At 40.5% G+C, this 27,798-nt stretch overlaps 1 protein-coding gene across 3 annotated transcripts in view; it reads right to left on the bottom strand.

Moving 5' to 3' along the window:
* Positions 1-27,798, bottom strand: part of LRRC8D (leucine rich repeat containing 8 VRAC subunit D) — a 171,463-nt gene that overhangs the window by 80,122 nt on the left and 63,543 nt on the right. For 2 of the 3 annotated variants that reach the window (XM_049772191.1, XM_049772190.1), the window contains exon 2: positions 21,253-21,404. The gene's annotated coding sequence lies outside the window, so the exon portion shown is untranslated. The remainder of the gene's footprint in view (positions 1-21,252; positions 21,405-27,798) is intronic. The other variant, XM_049772192.1, reaches the window with a different exon arrangement.

Here is a 27,798-nt window from a genome sequence, read left to right as displayed (position 1 = left end):
AAGTAATTTCTCTCTGTGAAGCAAGTGAGTTTTCAAGTAGTTCCAATGAATCAATTTTTCTTCTTTATTTTTTGTTTTGTTTTGTTTTGTTTTGTTTTGGGGCCACACTCAGCAGCCCTGCTGGCTCTGTGCTCAGAAACTATTCCTGGCAGACTTGGGGTGACCACATGGGATGCCAGGGATCAAATCCGGGTCAGCTATGTGCAAGGCAAAGCCTACCCCACTGTACGACTGTACTATCACTCTGGCCCTGAATGAGTTTCATTTATGTTGACCTTTTACTCTCCACAGCAATTCCCTAAAGTTACACTAAGTGTTTCTTTAAAAAGAAATGCTTCTTGCCCTTTTGGTCCTGATAGGATTTCCTCTTTCAACTACAACATTTGCAACTAAGAACCTGGCTCCAGCATGGAAATTTAAATAGTGGGAAAATTAAGTGCTAAGAAGACAGATTTTGACATTCAGGAGTCTTTGTACAAAAACATTTTTAAAAAACCTACCTACATCCACTCCCCACCTCGTGCTTTTATTACCATCAACTACGAAGCAGAAAGTGCTGCAGGTGCTCAGGGATCACTCCTGGCAATGCTTGGCAAATGATATTGAACACTGATGGCAATACTTGCATCAAAGACATTTAGGACAAAAGAAGCAAGTTATCTTGGGCACCACTGCTAGGTTCTAAAAGAGAAATAAAGAAGACAATAAAAGGAGAAAAGGTCATTGAAATCTCTCAAACTAAGAATGTGAGGGCAGATAGGAAAAGAATAATCACAGAGTGAAAAGTTACAGAATCAATGAATAACTATACCAAGGGCTATTCAACATTAAATTGTTGTGTATGTAAACATTTCAATGGGATTATTATGTTACTGACCCTACCCTAATCAGTGATTGTGCCCTACCCTAGGGTGTGACCTGGCATTCTGCTCCCACCCTAGGGTGGTACCTGATTCTGCTCCCACCATTGGGTGGTACCTGATTCTGGGGTACAAAAGCAAGGGTCTGTGGAAAGCGAGGGGCTTTTTGGCTGGAACTGATGCTGAGGCTTTGGGCTTTAGTCTTGTCCTCCAAATAAAGCTGATATTTTCACAAGCCTGACTGCCTGCTAGCCTTTTACCCACCACATTCACCTCAGAACTACTGGCTGAACAGGGTGGCAGATGCGTGCTCTGAGCTGGAGGGGAAAGGCCTCATCCTCCATCCCTCCATCAGTCAGCCTCTTCAAGGGCAGTATTGCAACATTAAATGTACCTGATAGGGCTTTGTCAATTTATTCTTAGTTTAAAGATGAGCAAACCAAGGCTTAGAGAAATTAGCTTACTTTTCCTTTGGTTGCACAGCAAGGACCTGGCAAGGTTAGTACTAGATTCAGAGAGGTTCTAGCGCAGATTGTGCCGAATGAGATAGATGAACTTTGTAACTCCAAGAACCTCTGGCTCATTGTCCCATGGAAGCTTCCATGTCTCCTTGATCCTTGCCAAGGATGGACAGCCTCAACTCTGCACCCTGAACAGCACTGTGCAACTCAATAAAGTATGATCTTAAAGATTAGCCTCTTGTAAGCCAACACCTAACTCCCTGCAGAATCTGAGCAGAGCTCAATGATAAAGCACCTGCCTTGCAAGTTTGATGCCTCCAGTCCTGTCTCACTCTACTCTACATGGATAGCACAAATCCAGCAGCTCTGCTTTTTGGATCCCCAGAACATAACTCAAGTGTGTGATCTCCCTCTGCAAGTATGTGTGAACCCTGGTCATTGCAACATCAACAACACAAAGAACAGGAAAAATATATTAAAGCATACACATACAAACAGCAAAAAAAAAATCTGTTTCCCTTTATCTTTCACTTCTGGGTCTCAGCAACTGACCAGTAGGCCTAGCATTGCCAAATCAGTAATGGCCGCCACTCCTGAGCATTCCTGCGAAGACTACCCCCTCACCAAGAAAGGAAATTTGATATAATTCTGCTTATATGTTCTTTCATGAATTGAAAAAGATTTGGTTACATTAGTTAAGAGATTTCTAGAGCTACAAGGCATCTTTGAGGCTACCCTTTCCAAACACGCTTTTGGGGGGAGGAGGTCACACCCAACAGCTTTCGGGAATTGCTCCTAGCTCTGTACTCAGATATCACTCCTGGCAGGCTTGGGAGAACATATGGGATGTTCGGAGTCCATCCAGGGTTGGCCTTGTGCAAGGCAAACAGCCTATCATTGTGCTATCACTCTGGCCCTTCCAATCATGCTTTTTAAGAACCAGAATGAGATCAGGAAGGGCCAGAGGAAATGAGTATTTCTATCAATGCCTGAATGGAAAAAAGTAGGAAAAAAATTCAAGGAAAATATTTTAAAACCCTATACTTAAATTCATAAGAGCAAAGAAACTAAGCCTTAATTCAATACAAAGCTGAAGGAGGATCTATCTTTGGCTAGGTTTTATTATTAGTTGTTATTATTATTATTATTATTATTATTATTACTATAGAGAATAACAAAATACATCTATTCAAAGGAAGAATGAAAGTAAGTTGCCTCAGGTTTCAGAATAAAATGTTACTTAAAGATATTGATGAGAGTGATCAAAGTACAGAGGTTTCTAGTTCTTTTAGAAAAGTTTAAGTTGCAGGTGCCAGAGAGAAAGCACAGCGGTAGGGCGTATGCCGTGCAAGGGGCCAACCCAGGACCGATGGTGATTGGAATCCCGGCATCCCATATGGTCCCCCGTGCCTGCCAGGAGGAGTGATTTCTGAGCACAGAGCCAGGAGTAACCCGAGCATTGCCGGATGTGATCCAAAAATCAAAGAGAAAAAAAAAAAAGTTTAAGTTGTAATTTCCTTTATCAAACTAAGAGCTTGCCTAAAGTAGTTATGTAAACTATCTGACATTGACATAAAGCTTAACTTAGGAATAAAAAAGTTATTTAATATGTGACCTTCAAATTTAACTTCAATTTTACCTTTTTTTCAGATACATATGTAAGGTGGGGAAAATACTGGGTAAATTGTTTAAGATTATTGCAAAATAGTGCCTTATAGTCTTACTGTTACTACTTCCTAAGATACAGTAAATATTCATCAAGAATGATGATGAATCTAAAAAAAGCTATACCAAAAAAAAGCAATTTACTTGTCCAAACATAAAATATTCCACAAACAACTTTTTACATAACATTTACTTGTAAGATGTATGTCAACTTGGAAATTATCTATTGTTATAATGTTCACTGTTTTTACTGAGAAGTGCCAAAATCATTTTTGTAATATGTAAGTTTTTTACTTCACTGCTCACATTTTCCTGAAGGCACAAAATGGGAGTGAGCTTCTTTGTCGAAGCACTGTTCTACTATCTAGATCTCACACTGAGTATTTGTGGCTGTGCTGATCAAAAACTCACATTTCTTTCAAAGAGCAAATAATTAGAAACACAAAAGAGAATAAGGAAATAAATGGACAAAAGGACTGACAGAAATTAGAGCCCACCAATCTTTTACTAAAAGAAACTACTAAAACATTATGGCTTATACTAATAAAGGGAAATAATGATTTTACTGTTAGCACTTTGGGGGCAAAAGCTTAGGGGTGCAGGTAATCTTATTTTGTCTGTACTTAAAATAATTAAGGGATTATTTCTCTCTTTGATTCACACATCTTACCTACCATCCAAAACCCCATTTCCCACTAAGTAATTTTCACAGCTGTATCTGAGGAACAAAAAGCAGACAAGATTGCTATGCAGAAGAAACAAGCCAAAACCAGAATAGAGTACTGATGGCAGCATAACCAAGACACCAAGGCCAACCCAGGTAATGCTTATCTAAATGGACAAAGTACCACCACTGAGTATGAATCATTGTTTTCTAACAATGACTTTACAAAGCTGATCTTGGATTCAAAGACCAGAAAGAGTCCAACTGCTTACCCATATTCTTTCCAGACTTAATGAAGTACCGAATAACATGCTTATTCGATAACACTGAGATTCTATTAATGTATATTAATTCTATTAACATATATCCTATATATTTCTGAGCACAGAGTCAGGAGTAATCTGAGTACCTCCAGGTGTGGCCCTCTGGAAAAAAAAAAAATCCTAGCAGCCTGACTACTGACTGTCCTTCTTGTAAAATAGTTTAACATCAAAATATTATAAAGAAAACTTACTAAATTTTACTCCTGTCCTTTAATGAAACCTGGTAATGGTTTTTATTCTCTTAAAAGAAAGTAAAAAATCATCTATAATCATATCACCCAGAGTTTACAACTATTAACATATTAGTATATATTTATCGAATATTTTTCTTGCTGGCCACAAAGACAGTACAGTGGGTAAGACATTTGCCTTGAACCTGACTGACATGGATTCTATTCCCTGCACTTCATATGGTCTTCTGATACCATTAGGAGTGATCCCTGAGCACAGAGGCAGGAGTAAGTTCTGAGCACTGTTGGGTTTAGCCCAATGACCTAAAGAGAGAGAGGAAGTCTGAGAAAAAAAAGAGATCACAAACTATACTCTGCTTCAAAATGTTTTTCTGGGGTCTGAGCAATGACACAGCAGTAGAGCAAGCATGCATTGCCTTGCATGTGCTAACCTAGGACTGCAGTTTGATCCCCCAGCGTCCCATATGGGTACCTCAAACCAGGAGCAATTTCTGAATGCATAGCCAGGAGTAACCCCTGAGTGTCAGCAGGTGTGGCCCAAAATTTAAAAGAAAAAGGTTTTCTACTTTTCTTGAAAGACAAATATTAAAAATAAATTCCGCTTTCTGGAGAAATTCCCTAAATCTCAATGTATATTAATTTTCATATATGTAAACACAGTCCAATATTTCTAAATGATGGCTTATTTTATACTTCTGTGAGCTACAGACTGCATATTATTTGAGCATAAAATTAATGATAGATGAACATTTTTTCCTAATCTTCACATCTCACAAACAAAAATCTGCCAAACATAGAAAAATGATTTTCCATCTTAAATGGGTTCTCACAATGTTCACAAATTTTCTTTTATCAAAGTATTTTTGGATGACATTATCATTTAAATGTAACAAGCAATAAAAAAATAAATTATTTTTTACCTATCAAGAGGGCAGGAAGATTTAGGAATAGGTGGAAAACTGGCAACAATGGTAGAGGAATGCTTCACTGGTGGTGAGATTGATGCTGGACTATTGAATGGCAGAAACAACTATATTGTGAACTCTGTAAATCATAGCGTTTAAAAAAAATTAAAAAAAATTTTTTTCACAAAGTGGTGTTGGGACAACTGATCAGCTACATGCAAAAAAGCAAACTCGAACCTCCATCTAACACCATGCAAATGGTGTTTAATTCAAATAGATTAAAGGCCTTGATGTCACACCCAGAACTACAAGGTATATAAAAGAACACATAGGCAAAACTCTCCATGACATTGAAAATAAAGGCATCTTCAAGGAGGAAACACAACTGGCCAAATAAGTGGAAGCAGAGATAAACAAAATGGCACTATATAAGCTGAGAAGCTTCTGACACTCAAAGAAAACACAGACTAGGATACAAAGCCCACCCAAGGAATGGAAGAAACTATTCACCTAATATCCATCAGATACAAAGCTAAGATCTAATATACAAGGCACTGACAGAACTTAACAACAAAAAAATCTAACCCCACCAAACTATGGGGAGAAGAAATGAACAGGCACTTCCTCAAAGAAAAAATACAAATGGCCAAAAGACACATGAAAAAATGTTCCACAACACTGATTATCAGGAAGATGCAAAATGAAAAGAAAAAAACAATGAAGGACTATTTCATGCCACAGAGACTGGCACACATCACAAAAAACCAGGAACAATCAGTGCTGCCTGGGATGTGGAGAGAAAGGAAGTCTTATTCACTGATGGTGGGAATGCTGTCTAGTCCAGCCTTTATGGAAAACAATATGGAGATTCCTAAAAAAAAAAAAAAAAAACAAAACCTGGAAATTGAACTCCCATATGAACCAGCTATACACTCTTAGGAATATAACCTAAAAACACAAAGAAACAATACAAAAATGCCCTCCACATGCCTATGTTCATTGCAGCTCTATTAAATAGAATAAAGCCAGAAATTGGAAACAACCCAGATACAACAGATGAGTGGCTAAAGAAACTGTGGTACATATACACAATGGAATACTAAGCAACTGCTAGGAAAGATGAAGTCATCAAATTTTCCTATATATGGATGGACATGGAAACTATTATGCTGAGTGAAATGAGTCAGAGGGAGACAGATAAACACAGAATAGTCTCTCATCTGTGGGATTTAAGAATAATAAAAGACAGTATGTTAATAATACCCAGAGACAACAGAGATAAGAGCTGGAAAGACCAGCCCATGATATGAAGCTTATCACAAAGAAAGTAAGTGCAATTAGAGAAATAACTATAGTAACAATTATCATGACAATGGTAGTGAGTGAGAGAAATGGAATGCCTATCTTGAATATAGACAGGGGGTAAGGAGGAGAGAGATGGGGGCATTGTTGGTGGGAAGGTTGTATTGGAGATGGGGGTGGGGGTGTACTCTTTATGACTGAAACCCAACTACAAACATATTTGTAACCATGGTGCTTAAAGATATTATTAAAAAAATAAAAGATTTATTTATTTATTCATTTATTTATTTATTTTGCTTTTTGAGACACACCCAGTGACACTGCTCGGGGGTTACTCCTGGTTATGCACTTAGAAATCGTTCCTCGCTTGGGGGACCATATGGGACTCCAGGGGATCAAACCTCGGTCCGTCCTAGGTTAGGGTGTGCAAGGCAGACACCCTACTGCTTGCTCCACCACTCCGGTCCCCAAATTAAAGATTTTTTTAATGGGTTCTGGCTTCTTGTTTTTGAAATTTAGAAAAATAGCAAATATCCTTATTCCTGTCTAAGAATTTCTATTTGTTACTACAGTGGATTGCTACTTCAGTGTAGATCAATAGTCAGCAAGACATACTAACTTTATCCTAGTGTAAAGCTATGGAATGACTTGCCGACCTAGCAAGTTTTAAGTCCAAGTTTAGATGCTATAATGGTTATGGAAAACCAGATCATTTTTTTCCCCTCTACTCCTCTATTTTTACTAAATATACTGTTTAAGAACATTTTTCATTGTGGTATATGTAGCAACCTAACAGTGATCAGACTTAACTTAGAAACAGATTCCCTTTAGACAATATTTATATAGTTAACATGTAGGCTGTCAGAGTCAAAGGTATTTCTCTACACTGAACATAGTCTAGTTGCTCATATTAAAACAAACAAAATTCAGACTTAATTTTTCTGAAGCTGAATAAAAATGACTGAAAATTTCCCACTGTGTAAGGATGATGGAATCTTTGATCTTCACTCCCCAGAGTTCACAGTCAGGCTACTTCGTTTATTTTGAGAAAGCAAATCCTTCCTGTTGGTTCTCAGGAAATTGAAGAACGCATTTGTAGAAGCTTAAACTTCAATTTTAAGTAATTTTAACTTTAAACTATATTTCCCTTTGAAGAATATTTCGTTAGGTAGAAAAATTAGGACTTTTAGAAATAAAGTGGAGAGAAAGTAGTATTCTGAGATTAAGCTAGAAGGATGAATTAAAAAAAAAAAAACTGTCTCACATAAACTGTTACACCCTGTTTCTTCCTGTGAAGAATTTTCCAAGGATTAAATTGAGTAACAACTTAATGAGGGCAAAAGAAAAAAAGGGAAGTTCCCAAGTTTCTCTTAAATATGTAACTGTATAGAGGAAAGATGAGAAGATAAAATTGAAAAGAGTGCCCTATCACTTGTTTAGGCTTGTTAAATTATTACAATAATCTCCAGAATCACTCAGTCCAGACCCATTTGTATCATTAGCCACACCAAAAAGGTTTTCCTTTTCCCATGTCATTCCTTCCCTTTATAGAAGGCAGAGACAAACAGCTTTGTACAGTAAGCCTTCCGGGGTAACAACACCCCCAACTGACAAGAGTGACGAAATATTTCAAATGATTTCTTATTTCTCAACATACAGATAAAAGTCAGGAAATAGTGAAGGATTATAAAAAGGGTTTTCATGGCAAGATGCAGGGAACAGTCTTTGATTCTCTAGAGGCTGAATTCTCTTCTACAATACCACATGAATAACTAAGTGTGAAAAATAAACCACACACACACACACACACACACACACACACACACACACAAACTACCGTTCAGAGAAAGAAAAAATAATGAACATAAAGACCACTACTTAATGAAGTGACCCATGATATCTCTGGAGCATGGGTCAAGCAAACCCATGCTCTCTAGCCCTGCAGGACCCACATCCATGACAGACTACCTCTCTCCTTTCATCTCCCAGTGTACATCTTTCCCATTAGCAAACACAGGGATATGGTTACCTGATACCTGCACTAGCCTTGTTTTGTCAACCTCCCAAAGGTGTTCTCAGAAGAACTCACAATGATAGGGACAAGAATTTAGCTACTTTTCTTATACACATTCATTTTTGTTTCATAAAATACAAAATACAAGAGTAAAAGAAGAATTTGGAGAACAATGGTGCAAGCTCCTCCACTAAAGGGAGGTAAACTGAGGCTCAGACATCTGAACTGACTTCCTAAGGCATTCCTCTATTGATAAAAGAACTAAGCTGGAAGTCCAGTTTCCTAATTCTCAATCTATTGCCCCTCTCATTCGTCCTTCTCCTCCTCCCTTTCATCAACAGCCCAAGTTTCCTTACATCACCTTCTAAATGTAAGATTCCAAGAAAGGCTGTGTGTTTTATTTTAAAAGGTCATCTGAGATATTAAACTCACTTTATCAACCAGATCAATTATCAGTACCAAACACCCAACTAGGTCCCTGGTGATACAATACTGTCACTCATTCTTCAGTCAGTGAGTTCCTTTTTCCAAAGTTAACCCTTACAAACTCTCAACTGTCCCTTAGCAGCTGATTTCTAATCCTACTTTTCTGAGTAAACCAAAGCCATTAGGAATGAGCTTTTCTAACATCTTTCCCTCTACCTGCGAAATTCTTTAAAGCCATCTATCTATTTTTCTCCTCTTTCCTATCCCAAAGAATTCTATGTCCCTACTCTCTCCAGGACAACCCTCCTCAGCAGGCTTATCCCACAGACCTCAAATGCCTGTTTACTGGAGCCTTATTCCATTAATTATTCTCTTTTCTAACTTTAGACACAACTATTTCCACTACTCTCCACTATTCCTTCCCCCAAATAGAAGTTCAGTCTCTCTCTCTCTCTCTCTCTCTCTCTCTCTCTCTCTCTCTCTCTCTCTCTCTCTCTCTCTCTCTCTCTCTCTCTCTCTCTCTCTTCCTTCAGGACAAATGGTCATGCATGAGTAGGAGAGTACACCCACACATAATACATACATAGTGCACTGCTGCCTCACTTCTCAACTTCTGCTTCCTTTTCCTATGATAACCTAGATTTAGATTTTAGACCTCTTCTAACTGCCAACCTAACTCAATCTCACAGTTCTAATCTTCAACCTACTGGACTTTCCTGTGCCTGCTAACAGCTTTTCCCTACATACTACTTGAACAACTGGTAGCTGCTCACATGTGCTTTAGAAGAGGAACTGTAAAAGGCAATAATCATAATGATTTCAGAAGGTACACTTGAAAGAATCTCATGACAATATATAGAACCAAAGCAATCACTGCTGCCACCACCAGCAAAAGAACTGTCCCTGATGCTTAGTGTTGCTATCATCTTTGTGGAGTTTCTCCATTCTCTTTTTCTTGTCTTCTGTCTGCCTTATGTCTCTAATCCATGCCACTCCTGGGGGAATTTGAACTGCATTCCAGGCTACAACCAGGTGCTCCAGAAATTTCTCAGGATCCTAAATTCAGAAGAAATCTCTCTAGGGTCCTTATTTTTATTTTAGAAACAAACTTAAGGTTTTCTTTCCAAATCTGCTTCTTGACACCGTCAATGAATCTCCCAAGCTTCTTTCTTGTTCTTCCAGTCCATTCCCCACCATTTGCTGTTATGTTAAGAACTGCTTCTTCCTCTAAAATGTTACAGCTATCTTTCTTTTTTCCTTTCCTAGAGCACCCTAATTCCAGTTCTAATAATCTTGTCTAGATTATTATTGTACCTTTTCCTTGCTTCTTTTATAAGTATCGTGTTTTGTTTGTTCATACTAGTTTTGGGGTCCAACTGGGCTATACTCAGAGCTTACTCTGGCTCTATTAGGTATTTACTCCTAGTGGGGCTCAAGGAGATCATTATGTGGCACCAAGGATCAAACCTGGATTGTCTGTGTGCAAAACCAGTGCTCTAATCCACATATTATCTATCTGAATCATCTTTTATACATATCGCAAGACAATGCTTTGATCATTATTTCACTTTTGATGATTTCAGTGTCATCTGGATAAAGTTCACACTTCAAATGATCCATAAAAAAACAGCCAGACCAAAATACAAGATACATCATCAGTTTCCTCTCTTCTGCCCATAGTCCTGCTATTCAAGATACTTATACTCTGTAAACTTTAAACCTGAGTTCCTTCCTTTTTATCTCCTACCTTCCTTTCCTCCCTCCTTTACCCTCCTTCACTCATTCACCCTTTCTTTTTTCTTTCCTTTCCTCCTTATTCCCTCCCTTCTTTCCTTCCTTCCTCTCATTTTCAGCCTGGAATATAATCCTGTATTTCCAATATTCAGCACCTAAATCACCTCCTCTGTGAACTCTTTTCTTGTGAACATGGAATACATCACTCCCTCTTTTGTGTCATACTCATTTTTTAATTATCTTAAACTTATTGCTGTAAAGTACCACATATTCTAAGTCCCAGATAATGAATGTGCCCATCTTCTGAGGTCAGACACTTATACTCACAACACATTTTCAGAACTTAGTCACAGACCAGTTCACAGTAGGTAGAAAGAAGAGAAATAAGGAAACCAGAAGTTCAGTTGAGTCTGTTGAATGAAGTGGCAAGGCTGTCAATTATTTGATAATAATTAAATGAGAGGATGCTGTAAGACTGATGGATGGGACAGCTGATGAAGTGAACATAGAGGAACCTGAGTAAGAAACAGGAAATACCTGTACTGACAAGGTTATCTCATGAGTAGAAAGTTCAATCAGGTCAATGGCTGGGGCCACTTAGGAGTAGAGCCCATTTGAAGCACTAGAGCAGAAAAATTTCAACAGCCCAAGGACACTGATTTATTGGTCTAAACAGGTTTCAAACTCTAGAATACTCTGCCTTATCATTGTACCACAACTTGTGAAAGCTCAATATAGTTACAGTGTTCTCACCTACCCTCAACTACTATAGACAACAGAAAATTTAGATACAGACTATCACCCACTATTTAGTTTTAAGATGGCTTAACACTTCAGCCTAAAGGATGCATGTCATTCATATCTATTTTGAGGTTTGAGACCTCACAATAACTTATCATTTATTTTAAATAATAAGTCATATTAGTATAGACAATATGGTACTAGCTCATCTTATTATTTTTTTTACTAGCTCATTTTATAAACACAAAAATGAACCTGTTTTCTATACATAGGTATGAGCCTGCCTACTGTAGAAAGTGGCCTAATGTGCAGTGTAACACCAACTAGAAGAAGGAGGCAGAAGATACAGGGAACTGGAAACAGAGAGGAGCACGGTGAATGTGGAGAAAACCAGACCAAAGCTGGCCATGTTCCCGATAGTAAAGAGACAGCTATAATTAACAGGCTTTCAAGTGTATTCGGCCATGTATTACGGCATCACACCTCATAAAACATTCATTCAAAAGCTATAGCAGGAATAACTGCCCAACTCTGCAAGCACATGCAGAGCACTGAAGAAGAAAAGCCTTTGAAGTGATATGCCCACTACTCTCAGAGAGGACCAAGTGTGAAAAGGAGTCACAAAAGCTGTGGGCTGAGGATAAGTGTGAAGTTTAGGACTTATAATTGGCTTTTTTTTTTGTATATCTTTATTTAAACAGCTAGATTACAAATATGATTGTAGTTGGGTTTCAGTCATGCAAAGAACACCCCCCTTCCCCAGTGCAACATTCCCATCACCAATGTCCCAGATCTCCCTCCTCCTCACCCCACCATCGCCTGTACTCTAGACAGGCTTCTACTTCCCTCGTTCATTCACATTGTTATGATAGTTCTCAATGTAGTTATTTCTCTAACAACGCTCATCACTCTTTGTGGTAAGCTTCATGTAAGGCACTCTGCCTTGCAATGCAGCCAAACCCGATTTAATCCCCTAAAACCTAGTCAGGAGTAAATCCTATGTACTACTGGGTGTGACCCAATACCAAAATAAATAAAGAAGAAAATATAATGTAAGTATGTTAATATGACTAACGAGTGTTCCCAGAAAAGTAAATATAACTCTAGGAAATAAGTTTGCAAGCTATAAAAAATGAACATACATAAAGTCTACTAAAAACAGTCTAAAATAATATTACTTATAAGTATATACTAGTGTTAATAAGATAAAATATTATAAATGTACAAATTAACAAGATTAAAACATATTTCAAAAGAACCATAAAGTGGACCAGTGACGCAGAACACAAATATGAGCCAACTGAACATAGAGATCTCAGAAAGAGACCTACATAAACACTATCCTGCTAGTGGTAGAATAAGAAAGATCTGTTCAGAGGCCAGAAAGATAGTAGAGGAGTAAGGTTCTTGCTTTGCATGCAGCTAACCCTACTTTCATCTCTAGCATCTCAAATGGCTCTCCAAGTACTGCTGGAGTCACTCCTGAGCATATTGCCAGTAGTAGCCCCCACCCCCAGCACCTTTGAGGGTAGCCCAAAACCCCTGCCAAAAAAGTTTGTAGAGACTTGAGTTGATTATTTGGTAAATAGTGTTGGATAAACTGATCTATAAAATATAATTTTTTTTCTTTTTTGGTTTTTGGGTCACATCCAAGAGCACTCAGGGGTTACTCCTGGCTCTGCACTCAGAAGTCACTCCTGGTAGACTCTGGGGACCATATAGGATGCAGGCATTTGAACCACCGTCTGTCCTGATTGAAAGCGTGCAAGGCAAACATCCTACCGCTGTGCTCTCTCTCCGACTATATGATGTGTTTTTTAAAATAAGTTTTAGTTTCATATGCTAAATTCTAAATAGTTTTAAAACCCAAATAAAGCTAACAAAGTGAATGAGAGACTGTATTGTAAGCCCAGAGAAGGAGAATTTCTAAAATGACTCACAAAACACCACAATACTAAAAACTGAAGGGTCTATATAGATTGAAGTGAAAATATTTTTGTTGCTTTTAATAAAAGGCAGTCATAGATGGTTCAGCAGGCAGGCATAGTAAGCAAAAGTAGTCACACTATCTAAAGCTTAGAGATGAATTTGTAGATACACAAGAAATTGCACAAGAATTCTTTGAAGACAAGAGACCCAATCTACAGAATAAAAGGAAATTAAGTAAACTAAGAGATACTCAACCTTGTTTGTAATCCAAAAAAGGGGGCCAATTTAAACTAAGAGGTATAATTAACAGTCTTATCAGATTGGCAAAATTAGTATATTTGTTATGCTGTACAGCACTGATGGTGACAGGAGTCTGACAATAATCCACAAGGCTTTTAGTAAAATTAACCTTATCCAGAATTACTGCTTGTGGGCAAACTGCTTCTTGAAACTCTCACCAGGACTGGGGAAATGCCTCAGAGGAAAAACTGCAATTCATGGATGCAGAAAGCCCACGAATGGTACCCTGGACTGCAAGGCCCCTGCGCATCACCCCAGGAGTGATCACCAAGTACTGAGCTGGCAGTGTTCCCCAAAATAAATGAAAAGTAAAAATAGTCAACACACCTAGGAAAAACTGAGTACAAGCTGCACAAAAAAACCAAAATATCCATAAAAATGTTGATTATACCCATTTTCTGTGATTCTAGCATAGCCATCACTGTAAAGGTAGTTAAGACTAAACAAATGTTATCCTTTCTCTTTTTAGGTCAAGTGAAAGAAAGAGAAAAAGGCAGATGTACACAGGGGCATATTCCAGTGTGAAGACAAACAGTCCCAGATTTGAATTCAGGCTTTAGCTAGTCTGTGTGTTTTGATTAAGATGCCGTCTGTGCCTCACTCATTTTCTTTACCTATGAAACAAGCACACTACCTCTCAGGCCCAATGCCAGGGACATTAGAGAGACTTTTGCCAAGTGTCTAGAACCTATGAGGTGATTTTGCTTTGACTAGAAAAATAACATCCTGTGCTAACCATAATAGATTTTGGTGTCCTGCCTAGCCAGCTTTCAGCAAAACATCCAAGTTATAGCACCAGGCATGGGAACAAAAGAAAATGACTGAAAATGAATTGGTCTACCAGTTTTTTCTTCCTCAAGATGGAGAGGAAGATTGCCTTCCCTTCTATAAACCACCCCCAAAGCTATGGTGATGGCCAGGAAGCCTCTCTCAGTTTCTGGGAAATGAAAGTGGCACAAGTTATGACAGTGGTGTCTGCACCTGAGGACTGAGTCCTGACTCCACAAACATAAGTGAAAGTCACAGGTGAGGAAAAGGAACTCTGAAGAGAGATACAGTTATTTACAACTGAGGAAGACATCAAAAACTAACCATAAGCAACAATAACTGGAAAACAAGATTAGATCTAAAGTCAGGACTTTTTGCATTATCTTTTTTTTTTTTTTTTTGGGGGGTTTTTTTTTTGGGCCACACCCTGTGACGCTCAGGGGTTACTCCTGGCTATGCGCTCAGAAGTTGCTCCTGGCTTCTTGGGGGACTTATCTATTTAAACGTACAGCAGAGAAAACGATTCAGCCAAGAATTTTTATAGCCTTTTGTACATTTTACATCACAGCATATGTATTTTCAGCCTGCAGCAGTTGGTTAATTTTGCCTCTGATTTCCAACTTGTGAACTTTAGAGGTTAGCAGAGGTCTATATACTGAATTTCAATCTGTCTCCATCTCTTTCTCTCACACACACAAGCACATATAATATAAACACACGTGTGTTACTACTTTACAAAGAAAGACCATACTATGTTTATTATTTATAATATATGCTCAGTTGAGTGATATTAAATGGTACTTTTGTCACTGAATATTTGGTCATCAGAAATAAGCAAAACTTCAAAACAAGATAAAATATCTTTTCATATTAAATAAAAGCATGCTGATTTTATAAAGGCCAAAAACACTACTCTGATTAAAGTTTTTATTAGAGGCAACTTTTATATAACATGGAGGGAGAGAGGGAGGGAGAGAAGGTAGGTAGGTGGAAGGAAGGAAGGAAGGAAGGAAGGAAGGAAGGAAGGAAGGAAGGAAGGAAGGAAGGAAGGAAGGAAGGAAGGAAGGGAAGAAGGAAGGAAGGGAAGAAGGGAGAAAAGAAAGGAGGAAAGAAGGAAGGGAGGAAGGAAAGGAGGGAGGAAGGAAGGAAGGGAGGGAGGGAGAGAAAGAAGGAATGAAGGGATAAACCTAATTCATGTTCAACTCCATTCCCAATCTTCTCTTTTCCATTACTAATTTATTTATTTTTCTCTTTATGTCAAAGCGGGTTACCCTTTCATTCTTAGCCTTTCTGTTGAAAGAGATACATGGTTAGTTCAACAAGCCACTCACCTACAATCACAGATAAAAATGGCAGAGCAATGTGCTTTAAGAAAGTACACATGCTTCACTTCATTTCTCTCTTAAAAAGAAAGATCACTTACTTTATCTCCCCTCCCTCCTTTGCCCTCTTCTCTTCATGTTAATACATCTATAGAAGGGAAGTTACTGATTACAATACATCCGCTAACTGTCAAAAATAAAAGAAATATTTTGCCCAACATTTCCTAAGGAAAAATACACTCCAAACTTTAATTTACAATCTTGTAGAAGAAATGAAAAACTCTACCTAAAATGAATCTCATTTGATAAAGGAATAATATCTAAGATACATAAGGCACTGGTAGAGCTTAACAAGAAAAAAATAGCTAACTCTACCTATCAAAAAAAAAATAATACGGCAGCAGAAGAGACGAACAAAGATTTTCTCAAAGAAAAATATGCATGGCCAAAAGGTACATGAAAATTATTCCACATCACTAATCACCAGGAAGATGAAATCAAGACAACAATTCGTCTCCCATCATAGAAACTGGCACAAAGAACAAGAACAATCAGTGCTGGCATGGATGCAGGAAGAAAGGAACTCTCTTTCACTGCTGGTGGAATTGTCAACTGACTCAATCTTTTTGGAAAACAAAATGGATATTCCTCAAAACACTAGAAATTGAACTTCCATATGAACCAGCAATACCACTTCTGGGAATATTCTTTATAGGCCCCAAAATCACAAAGCAGAAAAGGTATCTGCACATGTACTGCAGTACTATTCACAATAGCTAGAATCTGGAAACCACCCAAATACTGGAGAAAAAAATCCTATGGTACATCTACACAATGGAATATTATGCAGCTCTTAGAAAAAAATAAAGTCATGGGCCGGAGAGATAGCATGGAGGCAAGGCATTTGCCTTGTATGCAGAAGGACGGTGGTTCAAATCCCAACATGCCATATGGTCCCCTGAGGCTGCCGGGGGCGTTTTTTAAGCATAGAGCCAGGAGTGGCCCCTGAGCACTGCCAGGTATGACCCAAAAAAAATAAAAAATAAAAAATAAAGTCATGAAATTTATTTACACAGGGGCAGACAATGCAGACTATTATACTAGGTGAAATAATTTAGAGGGAGAGGGAAAGACATAGAATAATTACATTAATGTGTGGGATATTAAAAAAATTAAATAGTAGGTAATAATACACAAAGACAACAGAGACAAGGGCCAGGAGGACCAGGTCCATGGTAGGAAGAAGTACAGTTAGTGCAGAGAAGAGAAGACTATAATGATAATAGTTGGAAATGAACACTCTGGACGAGAACTGGGTACTGAAAAGAAGTAAAAGGATATGCATGATACTCTTTCAGTACCAACAATGCAAACCACAATGTCTAAAAGGAAAACGGGGAGGGGGTCTGTCATAGAGGCAAGCAGCAGGGGAGTAGGGGAGAGAGTAGGAAGGAAACTGGGAACATCGATGACAGAAAATGTGCACTGGTGAAGGGATAGGTGTTGGACTTTGTATGACTGAAACTCAATCAAGAACAACTTTGTAACTGTGTATCTCAGGGTGATTCATATTAAAAAATTAAATTAAATTTTTTTGTTTGCTTTTTTGGGGGGTCACACCCAGCAGCACTCAGGGGTTACTCTTGGCTCTGCACTTAGAATTTGCTCCTGCCAGGTTTAGGGGGCCATATGGGATGCTTGGATTTAAACTGGTGTCAATCCTGTGTTGGCCACGTGCAAGGCAAATGCCTTACCGCTTTGCTATTGCTCTGGCCCCTAATTTAAAAATTTTTAAATGAATCTTAACTTCTAATATTCTAAAGAAAATCTTATTCATTTGGGAGTTAATAAGTAACTGAATATATGTAAGTACAGGTTGTCCCAGTTTTTGTGTTATATGAGCTTTTTGGGGGGCAGGCTTCTCTGATCAGAGAAGGGCATATATGGTAGAGATAAAGTGCATTTAAGAATGCAGAGTGAGGGCCCAGAGAGATAGCACAGCGGCGTTTGCCTTGCAAGCAGCCAATCCAGGACCAAAGGTGGTTGGTTCAAATCCCAGTGTCCCATATGGTCCCCCGTGCCTGCCAGGAGCTATATCTGAGCAGACAGCCAGGAGAAACCCCTGAGCACCGCCAGGTGTGGCCCAAAAAAACAAAACAAAAAGCAAAAAAAAAAAAAAAAAAGAATGCAGGGTGAGGGCCCGGAGAGATAGCACAGCGGTGTTTGCCTTGCAAGCAGCCGATCCAGGACCTAAGGTGGTTTGTTCGAATCCCAGTGTCCCATATGGTCCCACGTGCCTGCCCGGAGCTATTTCTGAGCAGACAGCCAGGAGTAGCCCAAAAACCAAAAACCAAAAAAAAAAAAGAATGCGAGATGAGAGAATCAGGGACATCATTCATTCATTAATTTTAAGCTTTCATAGAAGGAGTCAGAGAGAGTAGAGTGCTTGCCTTGTAAGCAACCATTCTGTGTTTGACACCCCGCTTCTCACATGGCCCTTGCCAAAAGTAACCTCTGAGCACCACTGGGTGTAGCCCAATAGCCAAAAGTAATACACAAATCAAAAGTACATAAACAATCCTAGAATAAACCTGTTATATTTTTCTTCTAACGTTTACATATGCTAATCTGGCCCTATGAAAGATATTTTTTGCTAAAGTCTGATATGCAATGTTTTAAAATTAAAATATAAAAGTTTTGCCAAAGAGTTGGTATAATGGTGAAGGCACATGCTGGTCATGAGGCAAACACAGGCTGACTCCCAGGCACCACATGGTTCTTTAAGCATTATAAGATGCAGTTCTCTAGGCTTCTGAGCACAGTTAAATGTGCTCCTAGAGGGCCACCTGCAAACAAACTCTTCCAGAAATGGCCCAGGTAATTATCTTCAATATTTCAGACCCTTATAGCACCACGTCTTTGAGCCATGACATTGTACTACTGTCCAGAATTGGTTCAGAATTACTGGGAGGACCCTCAGACTTCCAATGAACACTTGGGAGTTCTCTCCTTCTTATGCTCCCCCAAACCCAAAATAAAGAATTTTGGTCCCAGAGAATAAATCACACAGCTAAATCTAGTCAGACATTCCCAGTGGAAGTATAAACCTCAATCAAGGAAAAAATAAAACCATCCCTGTTCCTCCCTGCAAAGTTCTGGATGATGAGAGGACTAGGGAAAGATCTGGATTCTTCAACCAGGATAATCTTCAATGTTTATTAGTTTTCTGGAAATGGCTAAGGAGCACTGGGCCCATATATTGCCTTCTCTTCTCTAGGCAGCAACTGCTCATGTTACAAATGAGCTATAACAAAATGAAGACTCTTGTTCAAGCCCCAACAAGATTTAACCTCTGACAAATCATATTTATCAGCCTCAGTTTCCTCTCTCCATAAAGTGGAGCAAATAAAGCCTATTTTACCAGGTATTAAAAGGAAGAACAAATTATCAATGATATATAGTCAGGAAAATGAGGATGTAAAGTCAGTCATTACTATTCCTGGGTTTAAATTCCTCTAGAGTGGGAGTAAATCCTGTTCCTAAATCGGACACATGTTTGGAAGGGCACAAGGCCAACTATTTTATCTTGAAGTGACAGATGCTAAAGAATGCTCTCAAAGATACTGATGAGCCAGATAACCAGGATAATGAATTATATAAATATAGGCAAAATACTTTGCTATAAAGGTCTTTCAATGATCTTTTATAATGACTCCCACACACTTTTTTGTTGGTTTTTGAGCCAAACTGGCAGCATTCAGGGCTTACTCCTGACTTTGCTCATTCTTGTCAGAGCTTGACTACCAATGGCATAATGGGAATTGAACCCAGGTTGGCCAAGTGCAAAGCTCACTGCTTTGGTCTACTCACTGCTTTGGTCCCTTGTTTTCTCTTTTAATCTCAAGAAATATTTGACAAGAGAAGAGTCATAAACAGACATTTCACAATTAAATTCAAATCTAAGAGCTCCATGTCTGCTTCAAAAATAAATCGCTCAGTTTTCAAAGTACATCTTACTGGTTGCTAATACAATAATGCCAATACTTTTATTATCACAATGATGAGTCACCACATTTTAAAAAGATGTAAGTTCCAAAGAATTATTGAAATATAATATTATAATTCAAACTACTACTAATGTTGGGGTGAACAGAAAGAGGGTAGTATAAATGAATTGGTCTTTGATTATAAAAGATTTTCCTTACAAGGCAAAATTATGTAGTGTGTAGCATTAGAAAATTTTCAGAATTAGAGAGGCAGTTAGTATAGGACACCATGATTTTAAATTCTATAACTCACCCTGCTTCCTAAGGAAGCCTGGCTTCCCAACAAGATGAAGGAGTTTGAGATGAGAACTTTGAGTTTTGTTTAGCACCTGTTACTCTGAATCTCTAGCCTTGTGACTCCATACTGCCCTTCCTGCTACAGGAATCTGTCGAATCTCACTTTCCTTCTCTCTGGGCTTTTACTCATGTAAGAAGATGAAAATGACTTTCATATTGTTCAAATGTCATATCCATCTTAGCTGAGGTTATACAGATATAAGGTCCCATTAGACTGATTATTCTCAGTATCCACCACCTCCTTTAAGATGTATTATTCAAAATGGAGTTTCAGCAGGTAAGTATTTAGAGGGAGAAGGGAATGGGGATAAGTCAAAGGAACCAAGAAGAGAAATGGAGCTGTCAGCAAAGCAAAGAGCAAGAAACCAAAAGCTAATCTCCCTAAGGTTTCCTTTTCTATTGTGGAACCTAAGCTAAAACAAGACATAAAGGGTAAATGAATATTCAACTTGTGTCTCTGCAGAGAGCCCTACTCAGTTTTAATTCTGAAGAAAAGTATAATTTCACAAATACCAGAGAGGCTAGCTCCTACCTCTGAAAAGTGCTTTCTGTCTGCCTCAATGGACCAGCTTAGCTAAAAAGCCAGGAGGAATATGAACAAGATCAGCCAGCAGTCATCACCTCCCTCCCATCTGGCTGTCCCCAACTCTTTGCTACCTTTGAGGGAATGTATGCACTTCATGAATCCCCCTCCAAATAAGAAACAGCAGGGTTCCAGTGTCAGAGCCTTGCAGAGATGGGGGCTGAAACCTAGACATTCCCCTACACCTTAACTTCACCTACATACAACTCATCCTCTTTCTCACCTTAGCTCACCTCTTCCCACTCGCTCTACACTCATCTTAAGCCTCAAAGAACACACACACACACACACACACACACACACACACACACACACACACACACAGAGTAAGGAACAAAGAGCTGCTGCTTCAGACAGCAGGAGGAGAGAAGGAGGAAGAAGCAAAGCTGGAGAGGGCAGCTGAGGACTCAGAGGCCCTGCGCCACTGGAAAGCACCGCCCAGGGGGAAGGAAGCACAGGCAGGTCGGGGAGGCACCGGGTCTCCCGGTATTGGCTTCACGGCTGCGCCCCACGCTGGGTAGCGGCGCCCAGAGAAGAGTGAGTAGCTTAGGATCCATAGGGGGGAAGCAAACAGCCAGGGGGCGCAAGCCTAGCCACGCTTGTGCTTCTGCTTCTGCTTCTGCAGAGATCTGGGGGAGCCCCGCTGCGCAGGGTGGCGCCGGTGAGAGTCCAGTGCCCGGGTCCCCTGCCCTGCCCCGCCACGCCACGCTACCGCACGCACCTGGACCAGGCTGTCACCCTGCTCCTTCAGGGCGCTCTCCGGGGAGGGGGACTTGGCTTCGCTCGGGCTCCGAGGGCTGGAACCGGGGGACGGACGTCGTCACTCCTCCATCCCCGGGAGGCAGCAGCACGTTCCAGACAGCTGTGCACTTCCTGTTTGCAAACGGAGGAGACAAGCGACAGACTGAGTGTCAGCCCCGGCTGGAGGGACGCGAGGGGGGCTGCGATGTGCACGATTTGCACCACCCGCCTCGCACGCAACGCTTCGCACCCGGGGACCCCGGGGACCCGGCAGCCCTGGAGCCCCGGAGCCCATGCAAGGCGGAGCCGCCTTAGCCCTGGCAGGGCCTCCCCCTGCCGGTACCTCGGCGCCCTGGCGGCTCACAGCCCTGCGGCTCTCAACAGCCCCTTTTCGGTTTCCAGTCCTCGCTCACCCCACATGCACCTAAGACAGAGGGTTTCCTCTTTGCAGAGATCTGAGTCGCGGGCCTTCTTTTTCTGCTCCTTTCTGGCCTTCCTAGAGCCGGCCCCTAACCCTGGGGCGGGGGAGGGGGGGTGTAGGGGGGGAATCACACCCCCACCCCCAGGGAAGGTGTTCAAGACCAGACCGTGTCTCTCCAGGGAGTGGAGGCCGGATTTATGCAAAACTGTAAAGTTAATAGCCACATCCCAGCCTAACCACAGGACAGCTATGTTTTCAGGATGGGAAATGACTTGTCTTGTTCCTGGCTGACTCAGTAGAGAAAATGAACACAGCGGCCATGGAGTGTGGGGGTGGAAAGGGGGAGGGTTTCCAAGTTCCCGGGTAAGGGGGGGGGTGGTCTCTGCTAAAATCAATCTCATTCTTGGCGCCTTCTTATATTTACATATCCCCGACACAACAGGAAAGACCATCATAGAGTGCATTTTACCAGAAAACTATGTTTCCAGCATGGTTCCAAAGTTCTAGGCTTCCAGTTCATCTTATAAGCCTCTGACTTTGGTGAACGTTCAGGACGGTTCTTTCAGAAACAGTAAACAGACGGCTTAAGAATCTGCCATATGCAGAGTGCTCCTGCTTGGGAGATTTTGCATATGTGCTCAGGCCTGGTTTCTGGGCTCCCAGGTGTGTCTAGTTCCGCCTAGTAAACTGCAAGCTCTTGCATACACATCCATGCAGTTTAAGGCATTCCTGGACTCTGATAAAACAGGTCCTTTTACTGTGGAGTGGATGACTTTCGTGAAAGTTATTTCTGCCTCAAAACTCAAAATGGTCGACCATGCTACACAAAAAAACTAAATTTAAAGACGCCTGCAAATTGGGGTAGTTAAGGATAGACAGGACTTCATTTTAATCTCTTAGTCTCCACATCTCTTAGTAGCTGCACAAATCCTACTCTCATCTCCCTAGCTGAGCAAACAGGGTGGGCGGAGACAAGGAACTGTCCCCAGGTCTGAGCCAGAAAGCAGTCAAATGCAAAGTCTAAAGCACAAAATTTGGGTTACTTTCTCTACACAGACAAGTTTGAAAAAGTAGCAAATGGTGGAAGAAGTTCAGTGCAGCCACCACCCGCATCCATCCCTTCATTCACTAACTTTCCAACAATTTACAAGCTCTCTGTGCAGCATTTACAAGCTCTGACTGCAATCAACAGGGCTGGTACCTTCTAACTCACGTGTACCTGGACGACTCTGGCACAGGACATGGTGCTCCTGTCCGTTATTACCCCTGGCCCTATCAGCCTTTCCAAAATTGCTTGGTGGAAGAAGTTTCAAAGGTTCGAGGATAGCCACTCATAGGCCAAGGTACAAAGTCTGTCCAGTTCAGAATCTAATCAGCTGACTAATATTTGTTCCCTAAGTTTTCTTTTTAAAGCCCGCAAACCGGGGCTTTTTAATAAGGAGGCAAAACAAACAACAAACAAAACCTGTGTGACTTCAATGCACAGGCAAACTGTTGACACACTCCTCTGTTTCCTTCTGCTCACACTTCCTTAGCTAACATTCACCTATCAGGAGCATGCTGCTATCAGGCTCCTGGCACAAGCCAGACAGGAGAGCACATACACAAAGGTCACATACACAAAAAGCCATGAAACCCCAGACACATTTGGAGAAAGTGAAATGTTAACAAGGTAAGTGCTCCTGCTTCACCCTCCCCACTTTTCACCCTCGATGAACCCTGAGACTGTAGGGTGACAGTATGCAGGTAAGTGCATGGGCAGCCCAAATGTGAAGACAAGGCTCTCAAAAGGAACTGAGGCTGGAGTGACAGCACAAGTAGTAGAGTGTTTGCCTTGCACATGGCCAACCAGACCAACCCAGATTCAATCCCCAGCATCCCATAAGGTCCTCTGAGCCCACCAGGAGAGATTTCTAAGCACAGAGCTAGGAGTAACACCTGATCTGACCACCACTGGGTGGACCCAAAACAAAACAAAACAAAACAAAACAAAAGAGGAACAGTAGAGCAGAGATTCACTCCCATACCTCAGGCAATGCAATCTAATGAGGGTTCTTAGGGAAAACTTTTAAAGGGATTCTGACTTCCTTTAAGGATTCAGATCTGCCTCTACCAAGCCTTCACTTTCCTTCTCTCAGCCATTCACTTTGCTCTAGGCCTATCAGATCTTTATCTCTCTCTCTTTTTTTTTTGGGGGGGGGGGGCCACACCCGGCGGTGCTCAGGGGTTACTCCTGGCTGTCTGCTCAGAAATAGCTACTGGCAGGCACGGGGGACCATATGGGACACCGGGATTCGAACCAACCACCTTTGGTCCTGGGTCAGCTGCTTGAAAGGCAAATGCCACTGTGCTATCTCTCTGGGCCCAGATCTTTATCTCTTTACCAAAACTTATTACTTCTTCCCAATACACTGACATTTCTTTTCCCCCAAAGAACCAGATGGAGGTAGGGGTAGTGGGGGTGGAAGCAGGAAGGAAAGAATTTAGCAGAAAACTTTTCTTGTTTAAAATACCTATCAGGGGCCAGAGTGGTAGCACAGTGGTAGGGCATTTACTTTGCAAGTGGCTGACACAGGACAGATGCCGGTTCCATTCCTGGCATCCCATATGTGCCCCCAGCCAGGAGCGATTTCTGAGTGCAGAGTGCCAGGAATAATCCAATCCCTCCCTAAGCACTGCCACTTATGTCCTAAAGATAAAAAACAAAAATAGAATAAATAAAATAAAATACTTATCAGGCCCAGAGATATAACAGTGGTAAGGTGCTTGACTTGCAAGCAGAGGTTCAATCTCTAGCATCCCATATGGTCCCCCAACACTGCCAGAAGTAATTTCTGAGTGCAAAGACAGGAGTAACCCTTGAGCATCACTGGGTGTGGCCCTAAAACTAAAATACATAAAATACAGAGCCAGCGAAATGGTATAGTAGGCACAGTGTTTGCAGCTGACTCAGGTTTAATTCTCAATGCCACTTGGAGAACCCTAAGTACCTCCAGGAATGACCCTGAGCACAGAGCTAGGAGAACTCCCTGAGCATTGCCTAGCATGGCCCTCCAAAGACCACAAATAATGTGAAGAAAATATAGGTAAATAAAAAGATTACTTATGGTCAAAACAGCTGTTATTCACCTCATATTTGAAGATGAGAAAACAAAATAGTTTAAGTGATAGTTTATGGGAATAGAATTATTTTAAATCATTCAGTGTCAGGTGCCTTATCAAAAAATAATTTAAAATATGAAAGAAAATCAGGGCTTGGTATATGGCTGTGAGATAAATCATGTGCCTTGCATATATAAGGCCCTCTGGGTTTGAGTACAGCACAGCAAAACATTAAATCTATCAATGATTATATTATTTCGGAGGTGGTATTGGGTCATATCCCATGGTGTTCAGAGGACATCCCTTATGTAGTGGTAGGGATCCAATTTGACCACATGCTAGGCAAGCCCTGAACGATCCCTCTGGCCCCTTACTATGTTATTTAGCATACAATTCTATTTTAAATACTGGTTGGTATCCCTGTCTTCATGTCTGTTCCTCATTATAACTTCAAAAGCCTAGAATGAAAATCTCTAAAGAAAAAAAATTTTTTTTCTTGAAAAAATAAAAGCAAAGGAAACATGTTTAAATTTCTGTCTGGGAACACAAAACAAGAAACTATTAAACTCCTAAAAATCTTCCTTAACTACGAAAAGTTCCAAGTCATAAATATGAAAATAGTCCACAGTAAACTCTTCCTATTTTGCTTCCAGACTGCACCGAGTGGTACTCTGCAACGTATGGTAAAGTGTGTTCTATTTCACAGGAACAAATATAGGCAAGTATTCAGGGGAGTCTAGAGACTGGCCCTCTCATCATTCACAGGCGCTGCTGTATCCACACCCACATTCATCAATTCTCCAGAGCAGCCATCAGATCCAGGGGTATAAACAATCACAGTTCTTCCTTAGGCTCTCCATAACTAAAACCCTCTTCGTGCAAATATATCTATTAACATCCACTCCATGAATGGACCCCAAAGTTTACAGTTCAAATAATACATACTCCTGAGAGAGCATCATCCCTACCATGTTTTCTATCAACCAAAGACCTAGCACCACATCATTCTTTCCAAGGATTGATTGCTCTCTAGCCCTTCTGAGTTTCATGGAGAAGTATTTCACCCTTCCCTTCTCCATGGCGGAGTAGGGACAATAAAATCACAACCTCATAGAATGAGAAAAATCACGCTCCAAGAAAGTACAAAGGATATCATCACCAAAAAAAAACTTAAGAGGGAATTTGGGGGATTCACTTTAATTTTGGTTTCTTGAGCTATACCCTGTAGAATGCAAGGCTACTCCTGTGTCTGTGCTCAGGAGACTATACGCAGTGTCAGCGACTGAAATCAGATTATCCACAGGTAAGGCAAGTGCCTTATCTACTGTTGTATATCTCCAGTTTGGGGGTTCACTTTAAAAGTCTTCACTCCTGGGGCTGGAGAGATAGCACTGCGGTGTTTGCCTTGCAAGCAGCCGATCCAGGACCTAAGGTGGTTGGTTCGAATCCTGGTATCCCATATGGTCCCCCATGCCTGCCAGGAGCTATTTCTGAGCAGTTAGCCAGGAAGTAACCCCTGAGCACCACCGGGTGTGGCCCAAAAACAAAAAAACAACAACAAAACAAAAAAGAAAACCTAAAAGTCTTCACTCCTAAAAGAAATAAAATGCCTGTCTCGAATACAGGGAGGGGATGACATGGGAGGAAGGACATGGGAGGCACTGGTGGTGGGAAGGTTGCACTGGTGAAGGGGGTATTCTTTTTTATAACTGAAACCCAACTACAAACATGTTTGTAACCATGGTGCTTAAGATATTATTTTAAAAAATAAATAAATAAGGGCCCGGAGAGATAGCACAGCGGCATTTGCCTTGCAAGCAGCCGATCCAGGACCAAAGGTGGTTGGTTCGAATCCCGGTGTCCGATATGGTCCCCCGTGCCTGCCAGGAGCTATTTCTGAGCAGACAGCCAGGAGTAACCCCTGAGCATCACCGGGTGTGGCCCAAAAAACCAAAATAAATAAATAAATAAATAGATAAATAAATAAATAAATAAATAAATAAATGAAAGGCTTCACTCCCTATATACCTCAGTCCATAGAGGAATACAGTGAGATTGTAAACGTCATTTTAGAAAGGTTCCAAGTTAAGAGACAAGAGATGACTTTTCTAAAAAATGAGTGTGAAAGAGGAAATGATAAACTCATACCCAAAACACTGCTGTTTATCTTTCTTCATTCTAGAGGGAAAAAATTTACTTTGGTGGTTAAAAATGTGTGACACAAGAATTTGCTACAAGAATATTTGTTTTTTTGGTGATCTGTTACTCCATTTGCAATTCATTACTTCACCATTCATAACTGCACTGTAAACATGAAAAAAAGAAACGATAATCTTTCTGGTTACCTATAAGATTGCTGTTCTGTGGGGCCAGAGAGATAGCATGGAGGTAAGGCCTTTCATGCAGGAGGTCATTGGTTCGAATCCCGGCGTCCCATATGGTCCCCCGTGCCTGCCAGGAGCAATTTCTGAGCCTGGAGCCAGGAATAACCCCTGAGCACTGCCGGGTGTGACCCAAACCCCCCCCCACCAAAAAAAAAAGATTGCTGTTCTGTACCAGAGACATGTTTATAGCACAGTCACTTTTGTCTTTACATCTAGGGTGGCACTCTGGGCTCTTGCCCTCACTTTCAGGATACAGTAAAAAACTTAAGCCCTGGATTTCAAAAAAGACCTCCTTGGTGCCAACTACCAGCTTGAATGTACTCAGCTACAGATGTTTATGAGCCATTTTCAAGAAGCCTGTCATTTTCAAAGTAAAAAAATCAAATATAGCACCTGACAACATTAATAGTCAGTCCTCCAATGTTACATAAAGCCCTCCATTCATATAACACAGAAACAATCTTGGCCAATGTTGAACAAATATTTGAGAAACCACTTTTGTTATACATCATTATGCCTTAAGTTACATTTTTGAGAACCTGTGGATGAAGTTGAGAAAGGACTTACTATGATTGGATGCCCAGATACATGTAAAAGACAAGCCTGAGTGGCAAAAGGC

The sequence above is a fragment of the Suncus etruscus genome, chromosome 4 (genome assembly GCF_024139225.1).
Source record: "Suncus etruscus isolate mSunEtr1 chromosome 4, mSunEtr1.pri.cur, whole genome shotgun sequence".
Classification (NCBI taxonomy): Eukaryota; Metazoa; Chordata; class Mammalia; order Eulipotyphla; family Soricidae; genus Suncus; species Suncus etruscus.
This window is presented reverse-complemented; position numbering and strand designations above follow the sequence as displayed.